The sequence below is a fragment of the Saccostrea cucullata genome, unplaced genomic scaffold (assembly GCF_032062105.1).
Source record: "Saccostrea cucullata isolate Sc308-1 unplaced genomic scaffold, CSIRO_AGI_Scuc_v1 ctg4513, whole genome shotgun sequence".
NCBI lineage: Eukaryota > Metazoa > Mollusca > Bivalvia > Ostreida > Ostreidae > Saccostrea > Saccostrea cuccullata.
The window spans coordinates 36,347-45,732 of record NW_026931272.1 but is presented as its reverse complement, the minus strand read 5'-3'; the positions used below and the strand labels follow the sequence as shown (position 1 = coordinate 45,732).

The following is a 9,386-nucleotide window of genomic DNA, read 5'->3' as shown; positions in this document are numbered from 1 at the left end:
AATTTTTTTTTTTTTTATTGTCACAAAATTTAAATTTGTCTGATAAATGTATTGAAGACTACAGTTGTGTAAATTTTACAGCCCCTTGATGACCTAATATGTTCTTTGTACGATCGAGTTCGCCGGTTTACTAATGTACATAACTATTTGATTTGTTTAGAACAACTTTCCGTACTATACATCCATTTTTTGTTAACATTATCTGTACATAAACAATTTAAACAGCATCATTTAGTTTCATTTACCTCTGGCACTGGGGATGTTTCTTCCTCCTACGCATCTGATTCCATCTCTGGAATATCAGGTGGTCCTTTTTTTAGCCCTCTCTACATATTTGTATTGTTTGAAGATTTTATAAGATTGATTACTGTTTGCTATCTTCAACATCTTGCTGACTTTATTGTTTTTCATATAGATTTAAAACCAAAGCGCAAAATAATAACTTGATGTATTGAACAGACATTGATGTAATATATAGACGTTGCGCACGGTGTTGGTGTCAAAAAGTTTTAATCACCATTGCTGCATCGTTAATCTCTCATTTATGTGTGATGGAAAGTATTTACTATTAAAGTTATATATCATTCGGTTGGTAATTATATTCTCTATACATTTCTATTGAAAAACCTGTCCAAAAACTGATTATTAAAAATATATTTGGTCTAATATAACGAAAATTACGTCAAAATTACATGTAGACGGGTAACAGGGGCAATGCATATGCAGTAGCAAAATGTTGATAACTTCATCAAAATATAAAATATCTCCATGAAATTTAGCGGAAAAATTAAAAATATGATGTAAATCATGTACGTCATTTCTATTGTGATGTCATTCAATATGTATGCCAGAGACGCTGGCTTAAAATGTAAAATGGGTGTGTAGACAGGCGTAAAAAAGGATGAAAGAGAGAAGGACCATGGCGGGTAATTAGATATTTAAGAAAAAATCAAATGTTTTAAAATAGATTTAGTAATTTTATTTCAATAATACTAATCAAAATAAAAATAATCGTATTTTGATATTACATTAAAAGTGTAATAAGAGCCTTATATTTTGAAGATTCTTCCGATGATGTTATTATATTTTTGTGTCACAAAGTTCTAGAGTTGCTATTTCTAAATCGCGTGGAATAGGTCAATTGGTTATACTGGGTTAATGATCACTATCAAATTTTCAAAAATCCATTATTTCTTCTCATATTATCAGTATATGCAAATCTATACAATTTTTTTAGTATTTGACGCAGTAAATTTTCTGAAAAATAATAAAATAAGATATCTATCTATGTGTCACAAAAATAAAATGACGACGAAAACGTCATAGTTAAATGCGATGTTCCATTATTTGATTTCCTATTATGAATTTATTATTCAATTAAGCCCCCTCGAATTTTATATATACAATGTGCAAATTCAGATTTTCCTTGAGACATAAAATTGAATTAATTCTTCAATAATATGATTACTTTCTAGAGACAATCTACGGAGTCAACATGTAATGTCACACTTTGCACAAAATTGATAACGCGTATTAATTTGATATGATAGTAGTAATATCAACCAATTCTATAGTCTTTAAAAAAAGACAAAATAAAAAAAAAATAGATTTTTATCGAATGTGCATCTCTTAAAAAAGAAATCTATATAAATAAATTTATATTCAATGAAACGGTAACATTATCCCACCAAGAATTGAAAGTCAACATATAATGTCACAGACGTAAAAATTAGGGTTATTTTGATGTTCAATTCTAATTAACGTACATTAACGTAAACATATAATTTAGAGTAAAATTAAAAAGAAGTTTTATTATCCTTTAGTTCATTCTATTGATGTATTTAATGACATTAAATGCTTTTATTTTTTTTTATTAAATGGGAAGGGGGGCTATATACAATGAACTAGTATATATTTTAAAATTATAAGTAATTTATTAAACAGATGTTGAGTCAAAAGTTACATTTAAACATTTAGGCACGAGTAAATTGACAGCTGCTGAACGGATTAAAATAAGTAAGGAAGAAGAAAAAGTTACAAAAGAAGGTGCAACAAACTATTGAATGGAGGAAGAGGGTAAACGACAGCAAACAAAACCCCGAAAATGACAGGGGGATCCCACCAAAAATGTCTTGTTCGAGGTACAAAAATCCCACCACAATTGTTATTTTTCCGGATATTTTTTTTCTATGCACACAATTCCAATAAAATGTCAACATGAAATTCATGTAAAACATTGAGCGGCATTACTTTTAAAGTAAAGTCAACGGTTTGGTACTGGAAAAAAATAATTTAAGTCAAGTGTTCCATTTAAGTGTTCCATAAAATATAATTTTACAATTTTTGAGATATAAAATTATGTGATTTATCTCCACAAAATTACAAAATTGTCAAATGTTCTATTTAGATGCAAACATAAAAGCTGCAACAATACGAAAACGAAAACAGCGCGAACAGGAGAGGATAAAAAGAGAAAATAACAGAGTAGAAAACAAAGAGAGAGAGAATTTAAATCTAACCTTAACAAATTAAATTAATTTAAACGCACCAAAAAAATGAAAACACAAAAAAGATGGCGCAAGAAAAAAAACGACCAACAAATATCGAGCGAATTAAAGGAAGTCACTGAACTATCTTTTGAAAACAAAATGCAAAAAAGTAGAGCTTTGAAAAAATTAAAATCAAATTTGCCAAACTCTCCTATAAAACAAGCTGCTACCATTGCAGCATTTCTAGAAGACAGCAATTCACCTGTTGTTAAAATACTAGAATCTAAAAACCTTGTTCCTTCTCCGGAGGAAAAAGAAAATTCAATCCTTCAAAATTCTGTACTCGGGGATATAAAAGAGTCTGTTTCAAAACTGAAAATGAAAAGGTGTGACAAATCAAGGGAGGTAATGGATTTTCTGACAGCCTCCGTCAGTGGAGATTCTGTAAAAAGTCTAGGTCTAAATCTTCTCTTGCTAAAAAGCTTGGACTTCCTACTCGCCGTATATCAAAGGCCTATGTTGTACGCAATAAAATTTTTCATTCAGAGTCATCTAGCTTCACGTATACGAAGCGAAAAACAAGGTCAGACGCTCTGTCTGACGAAAACAGAAAACTCATATACGAATTTTGGTGCGCCCCCGAAAATTCTCATCCGACTGGAAATAAGAATGATGTAAAGCGGGTTAGAATCGGGCCAAAACAGTATTCATCACACGCAGTTCAAATTCTAGAAAAATCCCAAACAGAAATTTATAACGATTTCAAACTACAGTACCCTGAAATTAAAGTATGTCGAAGGCTCTTTGAGGCGTGCAAGCCATATTACATTCGTTCAGCCGGACCCAAAGATAAAGTGACTTGTTGTTGTCGCTATCATCTGGAGATGAAATACGTTTTTAGGGCATGCATGACTTATAGGAAAACCTACGTTTCAAATCCAAATCTGTATGAACATATTAACGAACTAGTCTCTCAAACACTGTGTCCCCCAAATAATGAACATTACGCGAAAGCTTGTTTAGATCGAAAATGTGAACAATGCGGTGTTCACAAGTTATACCTGTATCCCGAGGAGCGAGAATCGAATGATGACTCCCCAGATGTAACATGGGATTGTTTCGAGTATAAGACTGTAAAATCAAAAAGGGGGAGAAACCAAAAAACTTATGATGACAAAAAAAATTACTAAACCAGCTGAACTTTTTGATTACTTAAAACAACTTCTACACAAATTTCCCTCCCACAATATGCGTGCAAAATGGCAAATGCAACAATTAAAGAATTTGCAACAAAGTTTGCCACAAAGTCATTGTATAACAATTCACGACTTCTCTGAAAATTACAAATGCTGGGATAAAAATGAAATTCAATCAAACTACTTTCAAAGAACGGAGGTTTCAATCCATGTAACAATAATTCATAGGCACGCGATTCTCGAAGTCGACGGTATTGAAAGTACAATGGAAGATCCAAATTTGATAACAGAACATTTCTTCACCATTTCTCCAGACGAAAAACATGACCAATATTTTACTCACCATTGTCAGAAATTAGTTTCAGATTATCTTAAATCTATTTCATGCGAGGTACATACGATGCACGAATTCTGTGATGGCTGTGCAGCACAGTATAAGAGTAGGCATTGTTTTGGAGATGTCTCTGAATCTGTCGCTGAATTTGGATACACAACATTAACTCGAAATTTTTTCGAAACAAGTCATGCTAAAGGACCACAGGATGCAGCTGGTGGGTTCTTAAAAAATCAAGCTGACTTAGCAATTCTGCGTGGGCAGTGCATAATTCAAAATGCAAAAAAATTGTTCCAATTTGCCAATGAAAAATTACAAAATCCGAAAGGTGTCTCAAATGTAAAACGCAGAATTTTTAGATTTGTAGAGGAAATTCCTCGAGATCCACCCAGACTTTATAGCCCTCTTCCTGGTATTCGCTCCATCCATCAACTTATTTCAAATATATCAGGAAACAATTATGTCAGATACCTTTCGTGTTATGATTGCGAAGAATGTCTAGAGGGAAACGTGACTAGAATTGTACAAATACAGATTTCTTGGGCACCCCTACATCTACTATATTTTCCCCTGAAATGCGGTCACACGATATTAATGATGCCGTTGACGAAACTAATGAATATCATCCACTTTCCGAACTTGTTTCAAAAGGTTGCATCCTTGCTTTGTTGTCAGAAGAAAGTGATTATTATTTATTTAAAGCATCATCAAAGTCAACAGTTCTCGAACAAGATGAAACGGACAAGTGGGGGGCGTCATATAAGTCCGGAGACGAAGTATTGCGAGGAAAGTATTTTATACAATCCAAAGAAAATCCTTTGAAATTCAAGATTAACCAGAAAAAATCTGCCATTGTACCTGTAAAATCTATTCTTTATATGTTTTCAAAAAATGAACTTCCTATTAATGGAAACGAAATTATCCTTTCAGAGGACATGCACCTTTCAATTTTACAAAGTGTGATTGATTCACGTTCACTTCAGTGATATACTTGTAAATGTCTGAATATTCTTCACTGTTGCATCATGCTTTACTAAATATAAGGACTATCATATAATATGAATGTGTAGCACTGAAGGAAATGAACAATAAGCTACTGATTTAGAGTTTTACTATATTTTTTTAGTTTTCAAAACCATACAATAACAGCCAAAATCAATTAGAAACACAAGGCTATAATTAAAATTTTGTTTCCTTTCCATTTGCCGACCGACTGGATAAAAATGACCCGACTCTAAATTTTTTTTAAAAATCATGAAGAAAATATTGTTTATGTAATCTGAAAATATGTTTAAAATTTAGCTTTGATACTGAAATTTTCTGTGAAAAATAATGTTCATGTATCTCATCTACTGACCCCAAATTTTTATCCAGAGTCGGGAGAGGACAAGCAAACAATTTTTTAAAGCTGGCCTAAACGACATTAACTCGACCTTCTAACGTCATGTTAAATAACGTCATTTTGACGTTACCGAAAGTGACACCAACACCGTGCGCAACGTCATACATTTATTTTTAGTTCAATCCAGTTGATTCTGCGTCCACAAAAGTTCCAGGTTTTGTCAAAGATCCAACATTGAAAGAGCGAATGCATGTTGTTGTGTTTGTTATTGACGGAAGCACATTAGATGTTCTACCGGAAGACACGCTTAAAAAACTCAAGGACTTCAAAACGATGGTAGTTGACAGGGGTATGTGGACTTTCTTTAAAAGTTAAATCATTATATATAACATATTGCTCTTTAAGGATATTCTCTTTTATATAATTATCACGACTTGTTAAAAAAAGACCGTTTTTTTATTTAATAACTTATGATGCATTCAAGAAAAAAAGATACTTTTCTGAATGAACTGTTTGTGAGGCAGTCTATGTTTAACAGGTCGGAGAGAATACTCGAAATCGGGTATTATCCGTGAAATCGCGTATAATACTCGATATTAGGGTATCGTTGTATCTGCGAAATCGGGTATTCCGTGCAATTTTCTATAAAAATTAAAGAATAAAGCAACGGCGTAATATGCCAGTAACTGTTACTTGTACATCAGTATCTTGTGGATTTATTTTTATTAAACCCAATTCATAAGGTTATCAAATAAGTTTAAAATCACACAACAAACACTGCCGAGGAAACAAATTATTTTTCGATATAATTTCTAAAAACAAATAACTACACTTTGTTTGTCTTTATTTCCCATTAAAGTATTCCATAAACTTAATTTTCTAATTTGTGCACTGTTTACAAAACCTGAAATTTTAAAGAAATTAAACGACTGACGCCGTATTATGTTTTTTTTACTCAAAAATGTATGGCGTCCATTTCTCGTGAAATATAAATTACTCCTAACAGTTAGAGAGTACAGTATAAGCGAGTCTTAATTGTATATCTCTGCAATAATAGAATACCAAAGTTATTATAAAGAGAAAAATAAAATGAAAGGAAATAAATACCCACGGGAAAACAGTTTGAAAATAGCTAATTGAAGCTAAGTATCTTTTTTTATGTAAATTTGGCATGAAATTTTTATTCAAAGACACTTTAAATTTTTTGATTGCATTTTAATCGATACAAAATATACTATTTTACCTTTATTTTATGCATTTGTGTGGAAATCGAGAGCGAGAAGTCATATGAACAGGATTTTCTTCTTTTTTTAGGGGGGGATATAAATGAAAGTCAAATGTGTACATCTTTTCATGAAGTAAAAATACATTGAATTTCTCAATAAAGATAGAGGTACAGTCATTGAAATATGAATTACATAGTCAAGTTTTCACATTTCTTATAGTTTTTAAGTTTATGAACATGTTAATGAACAAACTGAAATAATGGAGTGTTCTATTGCCTTGGAAACTCTTGTCTTACTTTTGAGGAATATAATTCCTCATCGGGCATTAAAATTTCATAAAAATCGTAGCCACTTACTTTCTTTATTATACTATTTGATAGACAGGGTGAATTTTACCTCTTTACCTTCCATATTTTTTTATATTGCTATCTTATACCTCATTATATAATACAACGCACTATCTGACTGGTTCTAGACAATATGTCACAGTTTTCTTTTAGTAACTGTTATTTTATCTACGATACATATTACTCATGGCAATAACTTTTTCCAATACTCAGCTATAATGAAAAAATGTGTTTAAAAAATAAACATGAATTCTAAATACTTGTAGTCTTATATTGTGTTAGAAAATAACAGGTTGCTTTTTGTTTACCTACAATGTATATGATTTTTATTATAACAGATGAATAAATCTTCCCTACGTATAAAAATATATGACCGAGTTTAACCGACCGTGACATTCAAAGAGAGGTATCTTGGATACATGTGGAACACAGTCGAGGTTGTTTTGTCTGAGGTGATCAAGAAGCCTTTAGCCCCCCCCCCCTTTTGAAGTCGCCAAGAAATGGTAAAATATTGATGACTTAGCGAAATTAAACAATCAGTAGTTATGTTCTCTCATAAGCTGTATTCCTGAAACTATCACTGTTTCTGCTTAAATGTTGAAGACATTTTCTGCAAATATGTTTGATTGATAAATATAAAAGAAAAGATTTTCAAAAAAGAGAAAGAGTGTTCTTTTAGCCGAAATTTTAGACATTTTTATCATTACATTATTTATACATTCATAAATAAATTTGATTTTATGCACAAGATGAATGTGAAAGTAATTAATGACGCATGATTAGATACGATAGACAATCCCTCGTTTATACATGTCATCATATCTGGTGTGTGAAATGTGTTTCCGTATAATTTGATTTATTTACAAATTGTTTATGTTTGTCGTGTTGATGTGGAATTATTATAAATTCCCAAATTCTAATACTTTACAATTCTGTTGTGTTGGGAATGAACATTAGGAAGATGCATCTACTTTCAACATAAGGAAAAATATAAAGCAAATCGAACGCTTTTTTGTGTGCAGATCATGAAATGTACTGAGCTCCACGGGAATTTGTTGTCCCAAGAGTATTAATCTTGACGCCCAAAATTCTTACTTGACTAGTGATACCTTTAGAAAACATGTGTATCTAGATGAAAGTTTACTCGGCAACATGTGCCATCCCATTGTTTAAGTTTTATTAGGTGATTACACCTCCTATACCCGATTTCGCGGATTCAACGATACCCTTATATCGAGTATTATACGCGATTTCACGGATAATACCCGATTTCGAGTATTCTCTCCAACCTCTTTAATAACATTTGATTTTTTCTTTGCGATTACATTCTATTACTTACAATTTGAATACCATAGGTATACCTCAATTAGTTTTACTTACCAAAATGGACAAGGTATGTGAATTTGTCGAGAAGGATATCAGCAATATGTTTGTGAGCGAAGTTGTAGAGGGCCTGTGAACAAAGCTGCTGACGTCATCGGAATCCCAAGATCCCACGTAATTCCGGTGAAGAATTACGAAAAAGAAACACTTCTTAGCATAAATGTAAACATCCTGGCTCTAGGAGCGTTACGCCAGGCACTCTTGTTCGCTGATGACTTTCTGGAGAACCAATTAGAAATTGAACAAGAAAATTCACTGCGTTGAGTTCTAGAAGCACTGATTCATAAACTAGATTTCGAACGTTTTCAGCATGCATTTTTTAAGAAAAAGACAAAAAATGAAAGTGATTTGATGTAACATGTATTCTTTGCACGTATTTCCCAGTATTGTCATCTTTTTTTAAACTCATCTTTAATCAAAAAGTAACCAAAATGTCATTTGTTTTTAAGGAATATTGTATGAGTTGTTGAAATCAATAAAATACTAGTATGAGATATCCCTCCCCTAACAAAGTTAAAGTCCAAATTCCTGTCTCTTTGACTTCCGTGCATCTGCAACAGCTTGATTCTCCTCTACTCGGAATTTTAGTGTATTTATCTTTTTATAGGTATAATTTTAACGAAGATGGCGAGTAGCTTTTTTCGTTTAAAAAACATCTGTTATTGCCTCTTTCTCACGACAATGCAAAACCCCAAGACCAAATGGAACTCCTATCAGTTGTACCATTATTGCATGAAATTCGAAATCATTGACTCCTAATATAAAAAAAAACTATGTGTATTCATTTAGTGCATCACATGAATTTCAATGCACAAGTTGTGGTTTTAATTTATTTTTTTTCTGCTTTTCGTGACCATACTACATGTATTTACTGCTCCATAATTATAAACAGCAATTTGCTAGTGCAAGGTAGCCAAGGAATCGATCTGTCGGTTTTTCATAACTTTCAGTCAGAAATATTTCGCAAATTATTCTATTTTTGGTGTCTTTATATTTTACTCTTTATTATGTTTTATTGTCGTCTCACTCTAAGTTTAGTTGTTTAACAACAATTGTTTGAAAAGAGCAG

The 9,386-nt window shown here is 31.9% G+C and overlaps 2 pseudogenes; both read left to right on the top strand.

Annotated features, from left to right (window-relative positions):
* The first annotated feature begins 2,104 nt into the window (after positions 1–2,104).
* On the top strand, positions 2,105–5,005 carry LOC134232050 (uncharacterized; annotated as a pseudogene).
* A 72-nt stretch (positions 5,006–5,077) lies between these two features.
* Positions 5,078–8,818, top strand: LOC134232049 (interferon-induced protein 44-like; annotated as a pseudogene).
* The last annotated feature ends 568 nt before the right edge of the window (positions 8,819–9,386 follow it).